Raw genomic sequence first — 13,051 nt, forward strand, 5'->3', positions numbered from 1 at the left:
TGCAGGGTCCTGAGAGACACAGGGAACTTCCGATGAACTCGAACCTTCACCCTGCTCTGTGACGTCCTCGTCAGGCTCGTCTTCATCTTTATCTTCCTCTTCTACTCGCTGCTGCGTTAGCATGCTAGGTTCAAGGCTAACATTGCTCGCTAGCTCAACAACATCCTCCGTGACCGCCGCCACTGTTCCTTGTGGTTGTTGCTGGCCTATTTCGTCACTTTTTGCTTTTTTGAAAAAGCTATTTATTGTTGGCACATTTTTTAATGCAGCCGCCACTCTCTCTTCTTTTTCTTTCTTTTTCTTTCTTTTCGCAGCCCCGCTGGGTGTTTGGCTACCGGCACCATCCATTTTTTCTGCTCACGTGACAAAATATGACATGAGTGAGGGTGGGGCTGTGATTCGGCTATACACTGCCGCCGCGTAGTAATACATTTGAGTGCATACATAGTGAGACCTACAGTACAGAGACGGTTTAGAAAATATATTAATTTGACCCTATAGAAAAGCTGTGTTATTTATAGCGAAGAGTGAGTGTCATTTAAAAACAATGTATGATGAGTGAGGTTGTGCCCGAAAAAAAAAAAAATATATTTTTTTTAATCTTGTCACTGAGGGCCCTCTTTGCTCAAGGGCCCCTGGGCACTTGCCCAGGTTGCCCATATGGTTAATCCAGCCCTGTGTGGGAGTAGTTTCACTAGTACTGAGTCCAACAGTGTCAAACTCACAAAGAACTAATGGCAAAAATCATTTTTTCCCTCATCAAACTTAACAGAAGTGGCTTGATTTTGTTCTCAGGAGGGGACATTGACAGAGGATTTTTTTTTTTTTAAACAACACACTAGAAGTACTTCATTGTATTGTGGTAGTATAGCTGGAGTGAGATTTTGATATCATGGGTTTAATTACACATATGCGCACTAAATGACTGCTATTGTGTCAGTAGCGGGACCTTAGCATATATATAGGATATATATACAATATATACAAATACACAATATTGGACACAGACTATAAAGGGCACACAGTTTCATTCAGTAATGAAAGTCAAACACATGTTTGTTTCCACTGTTTTATTGTGTGCATAGGCCTGTCGCGATAAGCAATTAATTCAATTATCGTACGATAAATAAAAAAGAACTCGATAACTTTTCTGACCTCGATACATTTCCATTTACATGAGGATGTGACTAGCAGTTTGAAAGGATGTACTTGAATTATTATTATATATTATCATTATGTCAGTGGTCTAAAATGGTCATACAACGGTGCCGACAATATTATCGTTTATCGCAATCATTTCCGGGAAAATGTATCCAACAAAATTAATTATCGTGAGAGGCCTATACATGAAACACACACACAAACAAACCTACAGACTTACTCCAAACCACCAAATATATTAATTAACACACTCTCACTCTCATATACTCTTTGACTATATTTTGGCCTAGTAGAACAATAAGCAGCAGACTTTTACTTTTTTATAATTTCTACTGGATCTTTGATCTGCGCATGCGCAATACGTGTCGGCTCCCACTGCTCTGCTGTCTGTTGACGTTGTTAAGATTGTTGGGGGTGGGGAGGGAGCGGATCGACAGCTTGAGCAGCTGTCAACTCAACATTGTAAATAACCAACCAAAAACGATCGCCGGTTCATCTTATTTTTGGCGTGTGAATAGTTTGGGCAGCGTGAGAGCGTGAGACTGAAGCTTGTGTCACACGCCAGATGCGTGAGAGTTGGCAACCCTGAAACACATGTAGAATTTTTTACAATAAAGCTGACTTTGACTTCCGCGTACTTGCATATTTTAACAAAGCTTTTAATTTTAGCCACACTGAATTTAACTAGAAGTCATGGCTGTGTCAATTACCAGTCTGATATCGTTTTACAAAGATGACAAGAAGAGTGTAGATAGAGGAGAGAACCACTACAAGTCAGGACCTTTATATATACAGTCTATGGTCAGGACACGTCAAACAGTGCAGCCTAGATGAAGGTGTGCTTACCGGTGTTGTCAGGGCTAGCATGAGGGACAAGGTTTATAGTGTCGGTGAGTAGTGATAGCAAGAGTACCGTTAACCTAGAGTTAATTTATTCACATGAATTCCCATCAACAAATCCATTTTATGTGTCACATGAAATCTTTATTAGGCAAGGCAAGGCAAGTTTATTTATATAGCACTTATCAACACAAGGCAATTCAAAGTGCTTTACAAAAAATGAAAGACATTAAGAAAATGGCATTTAAAATTACTTATTAAAAAGAAAAGCTAATAAAATAAACATTAAAAGAAAAAATACATGGATAAAAGATACAGTGCAGTCTAAGATATGAATAGTTCAATTAAAAGCAGCGACAAAAAGAAAAGTCTTCTTACTGGATTTAAAATTAGTCAGAGTTGAGGCGGACCGGCAGGTTTCTGGGAGTTTGTTCCAGATGTTTGGAGCATAATAACTGAACGCTGCTTTACCATGTTTAGTTCTGACTCTGGGGACAGAAAGCTGACCAGTCCCTGAAGACCGGAGAGATCTGGATGGTTCATAATTTAGCAGGAGGTCAGAAATGTATTGTGGGCCTAAACCATTCAGTGCTTTATAAACCAGCAGCAGTATTTTGAAATCTATTCTTTGACACACAGGAAGCCAGTGTAAAGACTTCAGAACAGGAGTGATGTGATCCACTTTCTTAGTGTTAGTGAGGACTCGAGCAGCAGCGTTCTGAATCAGCTGCAGCTTTCTAATAGATTTTTTTAGTGAGACCTGTGAAGACACCATTACAGTACTCCAGTCTACTGAAGATAAAAGCATGGACAAGTTTTTCCAAATCCTGCTGTGACATTAGTCTTTTAATCCTAGATATATTCTTTAGGTAAGTAAGCTTATTTAGTAACTGTTTTAATGTGACTGTTGAAACTCAGGTCAGAGTCCATGACTACACCTAGATTTCTGGCTTTATCTGTTGGTTTGAACATTGCAGACTGAAGCTCAGCGCTAACTTTTATACGTTCTGCCTTGGCTCCAATAACCATTACCTCAGTTTTATCTTTGTTTAATTGGAGAAAGTTCTGACACATCCAGTCATTGATTTGTTCAATGCACTTACTCAGTGTTTGAATTGGAGCATAGTCTCCTGGTGAAATGGTTACGTAAATGTGTGTGTCATCTGCATAGCTATGCTAACTTATTTTGTTGTTCTTCATTATCTGAGCCAGTGGTAGCATGTAGACGTTAAAGAGAAGAGGCCCCAAGATTACAAATATTACACACCAGAAAACACAGAAATATCCATGAAATAAACATACAGTAGGCTATAAACAATTAAAGGGATAATTGGGATAATTAAATAATAAAACAATCCCACCACCACAGGTATCTACAGGAGAAGAGGGAATTCTCTCCACAAAATGTGAATGCCCACGTAGAGAATGGAAATGCAGTCATGCGGCTGCATTAGCCATCTTTGCCATCCACAATTTCAGCTGCACTGACACCCCCTGTCAGTGGAAGAAGCCAAAGGCAGCTAAACGTACGCATTCAGTGGAGGAGCTATTTCCTCCAACCAATAACTCATTCAACCCGCTGACAAGAGAGCCCACCTCTGAAGATCGTGACTGGCTGAGGGACAGACTCGGGGGCAGGTTCTCAGGAATTTCTTGGCTTCTCTCCCCCGAGCCAGAAGAGGAACACTACAGCTTGGAAACACTTACTGTTCCTGAAATTCTCAAATCTGTTGGGCATCAGGGGCCTGAGGAAATTGTGGCAAGCATGGCATTGTCTGAGGAGCAACAGATGGCAATTCAGGTGGCTACCACTGGTCAGCGAACCAACCCAAACTGGCATTTGTTCAGGAAAGGAAGGTTAACTGCCAGCAACTTTGGAGCTGTCCTGAGGTCAAAGCGTGTGACTGCTTCCCTTGCGGCCCCTACACACGGCGGCGTGCGTTGCCGCTTCAATGCTTCTGCCCATTCACTTTGAATGGGGTGACGTCACGATTCGCCGAACTGCATTGTGGGAGCAAAGCGTAGCTTCTCTCGCGGTGCTCGCTGCAAAAGTAGAGCAATGTTCTACTTTTGCCGCCTCAACGGAGGCGTCAGCCAATCAAATCCCGCGTATGCAAATCTGACAGTACAAGCGCTAGCCAATCAAACCGCGTGTATGTTGGGAGAGCCAGACCGCAGTTATTTCCCATATGTCAAAAAATGGAGTAGGAAATGATCGTGGCGGTAGGGAATCACCCGGTACTATATGACCAGTCCCTCTTTACATACAGGGATACAAACCGGAGGAGCCAGGCATGGGGGGAGGTGGCAGAGACAGTGGGTGAAACTGGTAGGTTTTCGCCTGTTTGGGGAGTTTATATCCAGTGTACTTTGAATGGACAGCTAGCAAGCATAGACAGTATATTTAGCCAGCATGGATGTAGCATGAATGCTTTGCTTTGTATTTCCGGGGCGGGACATTCATGTGATTGGTTGTTGGTCGCGTTGCTCGCGTTGACTCCCCAAGCTCAAGACACGCCCACCGCCAGGCGGCAGCGCACGCCGCCGTGTGTAGGCTCCGTTAGTGCCAGGGTGCTAGGGCAACAACAGGTCCTTGATGGTGTTTTGTCTGTACAGTGGGGGACTATGAATGAATGTGAGGGCGTCAGGGCATTCACCACTGCAACCCAGATGCAGGTCCATGAGTCAGGTTTGTGGCTCTCCCAATGAGGAGTGTTGGGGGCATCTCCAGATGGTCTGGTAGGGTCTTCCGCTGTGCTGGAGGTAAAGTGTCCCTACGGAGCCAGGGAAATGACAATTAGTGAAGCATTGCAAATCAAGAGCTTCTGTGTCAGTAAGGAAGGAGAAACATTCAGCCTGCGTGAGGAACATCCTTACTGGCACCAAGTGCAAGGTCAGCTTCACCTCACTGCAAGAAAGAAGAAGAAATAAAAAAAATGTGAATCGTTTTTAATTTACATTTACTCGCCTTTGCAATGTTGTGGTTGTTAGAGTGTTAGGCTTCCTGTCAGCTCGTCTGTTAGGAAGATATAAAATATTAGTTTCATGGAAGTCACACCGTCACATATAAGACATACAGTACATATGCTAAAACAAAACATCTAAAGATATAACCTTGCACTTTGTCTCGTGAACATTTTCACTATTTTAACATTTTTATAGATGAAAATTGAATAAATGGTAGATTAATCCATATTGAAAATAGGTGTCAGCTGCTACACTAATTATAATAGTTATATTTCTTAATTAATTAAGATATTACTGTATTGATCCCAATTTGGGAAATGTTTGTGTTGCAGCAGCATAACAAGAAAAACAAAATATAAGTTATTATATATACAAAAGTATGTGAGGGATGGAATATTAAATTGAATATAAATGTACATGTGATTTTACGTCCAAGAGAAGCTATGGAGCAGAGAGTTCTCTGCCAGCCAGAGGTGATTTGTTATTAGTTCAATATGTCAAACTGATTTCCCTGACTACAATCTTTAGTTACATGGTGAAACGTTATGCTGCTTGTACTAATTAGACTTATCATATAAGCCACACAGGTTTTAATAGGATGTATTCATTATCTTTACTTATGTTGCGGTCTTTTCAGCAGCGCCATCTCTAAAACGGCGATACAGTCACTACCCGTCATTTACATTTCACCGTGACATTTCACCGTGACATTCAGCCTCAATGTAGTAACCTCCAACAATTTTCCGGTCGCTGCTTGTGGTGAATGCATTCATCCAAATGATTTTTCTTCAAAATCCGTCAATGCAGCCGTTGATACAGATTCCAAATGGCTTCAATTTATCGTAGGAGTCTAAGTGCCAAATATAATTCGGTCCTTTGGCAAAATAGCTTCGGCGATGGAGACGTCTGGATGTTCTGAGTTCAACACCCCTTGGATCTAGTTCTTTGAGGATTAAACGTACATCTTCTTTTATGACGAGTAATCCATTCTCCTTGCATTTTGTGAACATCCACCTATACCCATGAAGTTGGCCAGATGTTTGTAATTGTTCAGAGATGAAAGTAATTACTGTCTCAAAACTGGAGTATTTATTGCGCCGGGACAAACGACAAGACTTCAAAATCCGTTTTAAATGCCGTTCGGAAAGAATGTAACGGTGACGACGTGCAAGCAGGAACGTAATGTCCTTATAAGGAAGTCCGAGTTAAAATATACCCGAATTAAATTTTCCACTGTCATTTCAAAACGTATACATACAAATCTGCATTGAAATGTTGGTCTACTGTGCTGCACTTTCTCCTTGGCGCACTGGTTAATAGGAAGTGGATTCAAAAATAAAGTCAGGATAACGGATTAGTTTCGCGTGCGCACGAGAAAGGAACCCGTTTTCCTGACTTTATTTTTTTTCTCATATATCTTTTTGATGTCCCTTAAACCGTTATCCTGACTTTTTTTTAAGATACTTTCTCGAAAAAAAAAGTCAGGATAACGGGTTTGTATCTCGTGCGCACGCGAAACATTCGCAAACATTCGCGTACTTTTTTTTTTCTCTCTCTGTTTTTTTTCCTTTTCTTCCCATGTCCCTTTGGGCAGGGGTGGGGAACCTTTTTCCTCTCAAGGGCCATTTCAATTTTTTCAACATCCTCCGAGGGCCGTACAAATTATTGACCTCTGCTTAAAAATCACAGCCCACTCATTTGGCCTTTCTTTCATGCTGTGCAAGGAAAAAGCAACCTCTTAATCCAGATATCTTACCCTGACTCGCGTATGCATTCACGTGCACAGTTGTTGCATGACCACCCAAACAGAAAGATATGGACAAAAGATGTGTGCAAATGCATTTAGTTTCCTATCCATGTGGACATGATTTAAGTGGGGGGGGACCTAACCTCCTCTAGGGGGGTCCGGGGGTATGCTCCCCCGGGAAGATTTTTTTTTTTTAAATATTGAAGTTGAAAGCATCAATCTGGTGCACTTTGAGAGCAAAATGAAGAGATCTATGGAAACATCTCTCAACACCCATATGAAACAGAACTGTAAGCAGATTTACTTTTTTTTATGGATATTTTACAAATCACTCTTTCAAACTGTATTCTTGTTTATTAATAACAACTTTCTTTTACTGTCATATAGTATTTTATACCTGTTTACTTTATTCTCTTGTTTTTTGATAAGTATAATGATCATATAAAGATGTGCCTTTACCTCACTGGTTGGAGAAAAAGCTTCTTATATTCGTTAGCATAGCTAGCTAACCAGATGCTAATAACAACACAGTTATTGACTGTATGATCAGAATGACAGATGAACAGATCGCGACTGGGCTTACAACTAAAGACACAGCCACGCAAAAACTGCAGCATGTGTAGCCTACGGATTTATGGGTACTGCAATTTTTTGAAGTCCCGGAGTGGCGTTCTGGTGCTCTCCGTCAGCACTGCACCCCTGTCAGACGAGACATATACCACGTGATGACACGTTAGGCTCGTGTTGTGTTCAAGGACCATGACCGTTGCCAGGAAAAACCATTAGAGTCTGGCTGCAGACCGCAGCAAGGAGGCGTTTCCTATAGGGCCGTTTCCTATAGGGGCGTTTCCTATAGAGAGGCGAAGTCACGCCCATCTACTTCCGGCCCATGGGACGCCGGAAGCGAAAAATGTACATTGAATTCAATGGAGAGAGAAAACGTATCTTTTGATCCCGTTTGAATTGTGCCACGAACTACACATATGATGTTTGTCAATCTTAAACAATAAGTTCCATGTCAAAAAAGTCACATTTTGTCGTAAAACTGTTGAAATATAAGACTATGAAAAATACGCGACTACAAAGACTACAAATCCCAAATCCCATTCTGGCTCGCGTAAGTGATGTCACAGGCAATAATGCTCCAAGTGGTTGCGACTCGTAATTAAAGCGAAGAAGAAGAAGATCTCATAACTGATTTATTCCCTCCAATAAATAAGAGATTGCTAAAAATAAATTCACTTTTACAAGATGCATGTGTGCTTTGTACCAGGTTGTAATCACATAAGTGATCATACTTATGGCTTACATAGCTCGTTCTATCGCTTCCCGTCTGATGAAAGGACCATGAGTCGTTGGACCAAACATATCAGGTAATACACATGTTTTGCATGGAACACAGTCAAGCTAGCTACATAGCTAGTAGCGAGCACGTTAGTTAGCATCACATTACTTAGCCTTGTCATTTGTATTAGCCTTAACATGAAGTAACCCCAAATGTTAAACAGTAAGAGTAGTCATGATGGTAAGTATTTTGTGAAACATTTGAAGAGGAGCCTATCGCCCCCTCCACCAGGTGCTAAGGGGGCGGGAGGTAGGCACATTAGCATCTGCGATCTTTTCTACTTCATGCTATCTGCTCAAATGGTTAACATTGAACATTAAAAGATCAGGCAGTTCAGGGAGAGTCGAAGGAAGGAAGGCAGGCAGGCAGCTTTGCATGACATTTATTTATTTATAGAAGGACCATGCATACAAAAACATTAATCTCAGCAAAGAGAAGAGATGCAATATGCCAGATTATAGCTAATAGCTAATTTCCATCTGTGGTCCATTCTTCTGGACGTGTTTCATTGTGATGATAGTGAGTCAATCTGTTTGTTGTAAAGACAGTAGTTGAGTGATTACTGATAGAACATTATTAAAAGAGATAATTATTCAAAGTGTTGTTACTTTAAGGTGTTGTTACTGACCTTTTTCTCTTTTATTTCCTTTCCCTCACCTGTAACTGCTGAGACCCTGAGGAACATGCACACTGGACTGACCTGCTCTGGCAACCTGATTTCCACTGTACGTAATAGTATTTGGTTATGGTATATTATTTATATACATCAAAGGCACAATGCACCCCCCAGAGACACACATGTATTGAGTGTGATATTTTGCATAGGTCATGTGAAATCATCTTTACACACTAGAAAACTGTAGGAGCGGCAACTTGTTTTGAAATTGAATTTTTAATATCCGATAATGAAGTTGATCCGTTTTCTTTATTCTTCTCTCTTCTCAGCTCCATCCATCACCATGCTCTGTTCCTGCAGGTCCTGCTTGCTAATCAATGCTTTATTTTTTTACACAATTACAAATAAAGTCAATGTATTGTATGACATGAAGTTGTGCTTCATTCGGAGTCAATAATAAATAACAAACACAACGGCTCTTTTAAGAGCCACCTACAGTTTCAAAGAGTTGCAATCCTACGTTATTATAATTATTAAACTGGTGCATGTATCACTTAGTTTACTGAACCGTGATGAATGAAAGAAATTAGTGAGGTAGTGGTTTACTGAAGTTACAAAGACATTAATATATGAGTAACAGAGTAAACCTGATGTACTTATATGATTCTGTTTTCCTCAAGGTTGTGTCTTCCTGGTCGAATGTACTTATTGTAAGTCGCTTTGGATAAAAGCGTCAGCTAAATGTAATGTAATGTAATGTAACAGGTCAGTGTAAACACAAGCTTCTGTCAATTATGGATCACTCAAACTATTTATATAAAAATATGTAATAAAGTTCTAAAACAAGTATTCGGTATATTCCTTGATAGCTTTTGGAGAAGGTTGTTTTTAAGTTTACTAAAATCTATCGTTTCAACGGTTTCACTTTATAAAAAGGAACAGGTGAGTAGAGCATCATTGAGTTTCTTATTCTGTCACTAAATTATCCAGATGAAATGTTTATCATTATTTTATTCAACCCTAAACAAATTGTACCTGTTTAATAATGACCTTACATGGTCGGCAAAGTTAAATTAACTTCAGAAAATCAAATCTGTTCTGAGAAAAAACTAATAAATGTTTAAAGATAGGAACTTGCCATCCCACTGAAAAACAGTCCGTAGAGATTTAAAGGCGTAGTTGTAGTTCAGTCCAACGTTTCATTTGGATTCATTTCTCCAACAGTCAACTATTTTCATAAAGAATATATATATATTTTTCAAAGTCAACTTTATTGTCAATCTTACTCAGTTTGTGTTTATAGACAGAGAGATCAAAAAGACTTTTAAATCAAATAAAATTATACAATTTACAGATATGTATACAAATATATATATATATATATATCCTATATAATGATGGTGGACACTTCACCTCCAGCAGGGCAGATGGCTGCACAAGTCCATCGGGGGATGCTCCCAAAACACCGACTCACTCACAAAGAGACCAGACTCGAACACTGTCTCCTGATAGGCCTGCACAAAAGCCTTCACCCCTTCGGCCTCGTTTACAACCCCCCAGTTGACAGCCATGACTCCGTCCAAGTTGTACCCCCCGAGCACCCTCTTCATGAGGGACGCGCATGGAGTGGATGAAAGTCCCGACCGCAGCACAGCACCAAACTTGCTGGCTGTCAACCTGCCCCGCCTGTGTAACTGCCAGAGGATTTGTCCGCTGTCCTCCGGTGGCTGTCTGGATGGCAGCTTGCTGGTCTCTGCTCAGTCGCATTGAGGCAAGAATTGCCTCAAGCCCCCGACCCCCACGCCCCTTCACCAGCTCCGGCACGGTGACAATGGCCTGATGTTGAGGCCGCGGCTCTGGCTCAGGTGAAGCCATGCCATGCCACACTGTGCGCCCCTCAGTGCAGACCTGAACCAGTCTACATCCTGAGTGGCGATGTCTCTGGCCAGTGGGTTGTATGTCTCCTCTCACTGTTGGTAAAGTTGAGACACCGGCTGGACTACTTTGGAAGTGCCAGGCTTCCTCCACTGGCACTCAACATCTGTGGAGCTGATCTGCCACATGGCACATATTGCCAATGCTGCAGCGTGGCTGCATTTGTACATCCCCCGTGCACAATCACAGACAGCGCTCTGCATCGTGCCATCCTCTCCCATGCAGATCTGTACAAATAAAGTAAGTACCATGTTTGTTAGCATGCTATAATAGATTGAATGAGCAATAATACAAGGATGGTCCGGATCTGGGGGTGGGAGGGTTTATTTTTCCATAGTTTTGTCTGATTGTTGTTATTGTTTGTTTTTTCTGTATTTTTTGTAATGTGTGTTGTACTGGTTGTGATTGTACATTGTATTTTTCTAAATGTGTATGAATACATTTTTGAAAAACATTTGATCAACAATAAAAAAGGATTTGGTCAGGATCTAGACTCACTGTGTAGTTTATTAATTAATCAATGCTCTCTACATTAGGAAAACACATACCAGTGTACCAGAGGGAGTCACACACAGCTGTGCCTGGATAACCAAACAAATTGACAAGATAACCAAAACCCTTGAATCTACACACAGCAAATAAAGTCAAATGACACAACGAGATGTAAAAGGAGATCACACATACAGTATAGTCGATATAAAACTGGCCGCTTCAATCTGAAGAGCAACTAAAACAAAACACGGGAGTGTACCTTGTTCTTGTGAACACTAATGTTATCCACAGCATACACAGAGACCACGAAGTTCTTAAGGAGAAAACTAGTTACTGAAACAAAACACGTTAGTGTACCTTGTTAGCTAATGTTAGCTAGCCTAGCTGACATTAACGTTACACATTGCACTCATATTACTCACCGAAACCTTGTAAAGCCGGTCCCGCTGCTCTTACAGAACCGACTAACTCCCCTTTCGTGTATGTACAGCTCTCAACGTGTCCAGACTTGTAGTGATGTTCACCTCGTTTTATACTTTTATTCTCATTCTGAAAGAAACAGGTGAAATTTGCTAACGTGACGGCCGTCTTTGTGATGGTGACGCGTATTGTGCGAGACTAGAGACCTGTAGTTCACTCAGCGGTTTCACACAAAAAAATGTGTAACTTCACAGTTTTACGATACATTTTTATTTTTTTGACTTGCAAAATATTCTTTTAAATTGACAAACATCATATGTGTCATTCGTGGCACAATTCAAACGGGATCAAAAGATAACCTTTCTCTCTCCATTGACTTCAATATATAATTTTACGCTTCCGGGGTCCCATGGAGGCTCCCGGAAAGGGAGGGACTTCGCCTCTCGTCCCTCCCTTTCCGGGAGCCTCCATGGGATTTATCACCCTTAAATTGCTATTGGATAAAAAAAGTTAGGAAACGCCCCTATAGGAAACGCCCCTATAGGAAACGCCTCCTTGCTGCGGTCTGCAGCCAGACCCATCTCGGAAAAACAGGCATTAGGCTTGTTTGAGACACATTGCGGCTCGCCTCGAAAGTAGACGAGAGTAGCCGATCGCAGCCGGGGGAGGTCTCAAAAAGCTCGCCTGAAGTCGGACAGCTCGGAGACGGCTTCTTCATCTTCTTCTTCTTCTTCTTCTTCTTCTTCTCTCGGTTTTTTGGCGGATTGCAAACAACTTTAAGGTGCATACCGCCACCTCCGGAGTCGGCTTGACTCGGTTTGCATTTATAAAGAATGCACAAATGTGTTTAATCGTTAATGTCAGATATGTACTAAGTAAATACATTTGTTCCTGCTCAAGATTAGATTAAACTTTATTGTTATTGCACATATTACAGGTACTGAGAGAACGAAATGCAGTTTAGCTTCTAACCAGGTGCAACAAGCAGCGAAGTGGAAAGTAATGTACACAATCTACAGAATAACATATAGAATGAATTGAATGATGAATAAACAGTGGGGTATGAATACACTAGATATCAGCCTGTGAGCAGTATGAACAGTGTGTATGAATATGCTAAGATATATAAAGTATGAAAACGGTAAGCAGTATATTATAAAATATATAGATATTAATTTCATGATGATAAACATTGTGGAACAATGATGAAAAATGGGAATGGATGTGGCGACGTAAAACTGACACAAAACAACAACAAACTTTTGCCAGCCAATTGGAGAGTTTCATCAGCAGCACGTGGTAAACACCACCAATGAGCGCTCAGCTCGAGATACCAGCGAGCCGTTTCCCATCAAGCATTTTGCTTCCGCAGCTCGTGGAGAGCAACTGCGCCAACTCGCCTCGCCTCGCTCTCAAGGCTGCGGGCGTCTTTGTCCCGCGAGATTTCAAAGTCTCATGTGGGCGAGCCTCCAGAGCAAGTCGGACAAAATGACTAACCATCATGCAACGCACTAGCAAGACGTTGATC

Source organism: Pseudochaenichthys georgianus, chromosome 15, assembly GCF_902827115.2.
Source record: "Pseudochaenichthys georgianus chromosome 15, fPseGeo1.2, whole genome shotgun sequence".
Classification (NCBI taxonomy): Eukaryota; Metazoa; Chordata; class Actinopteri; order Perciformes; family Channichthyidae; genus Pseudochaenichthys; species Pseudochaenichthys georgianus.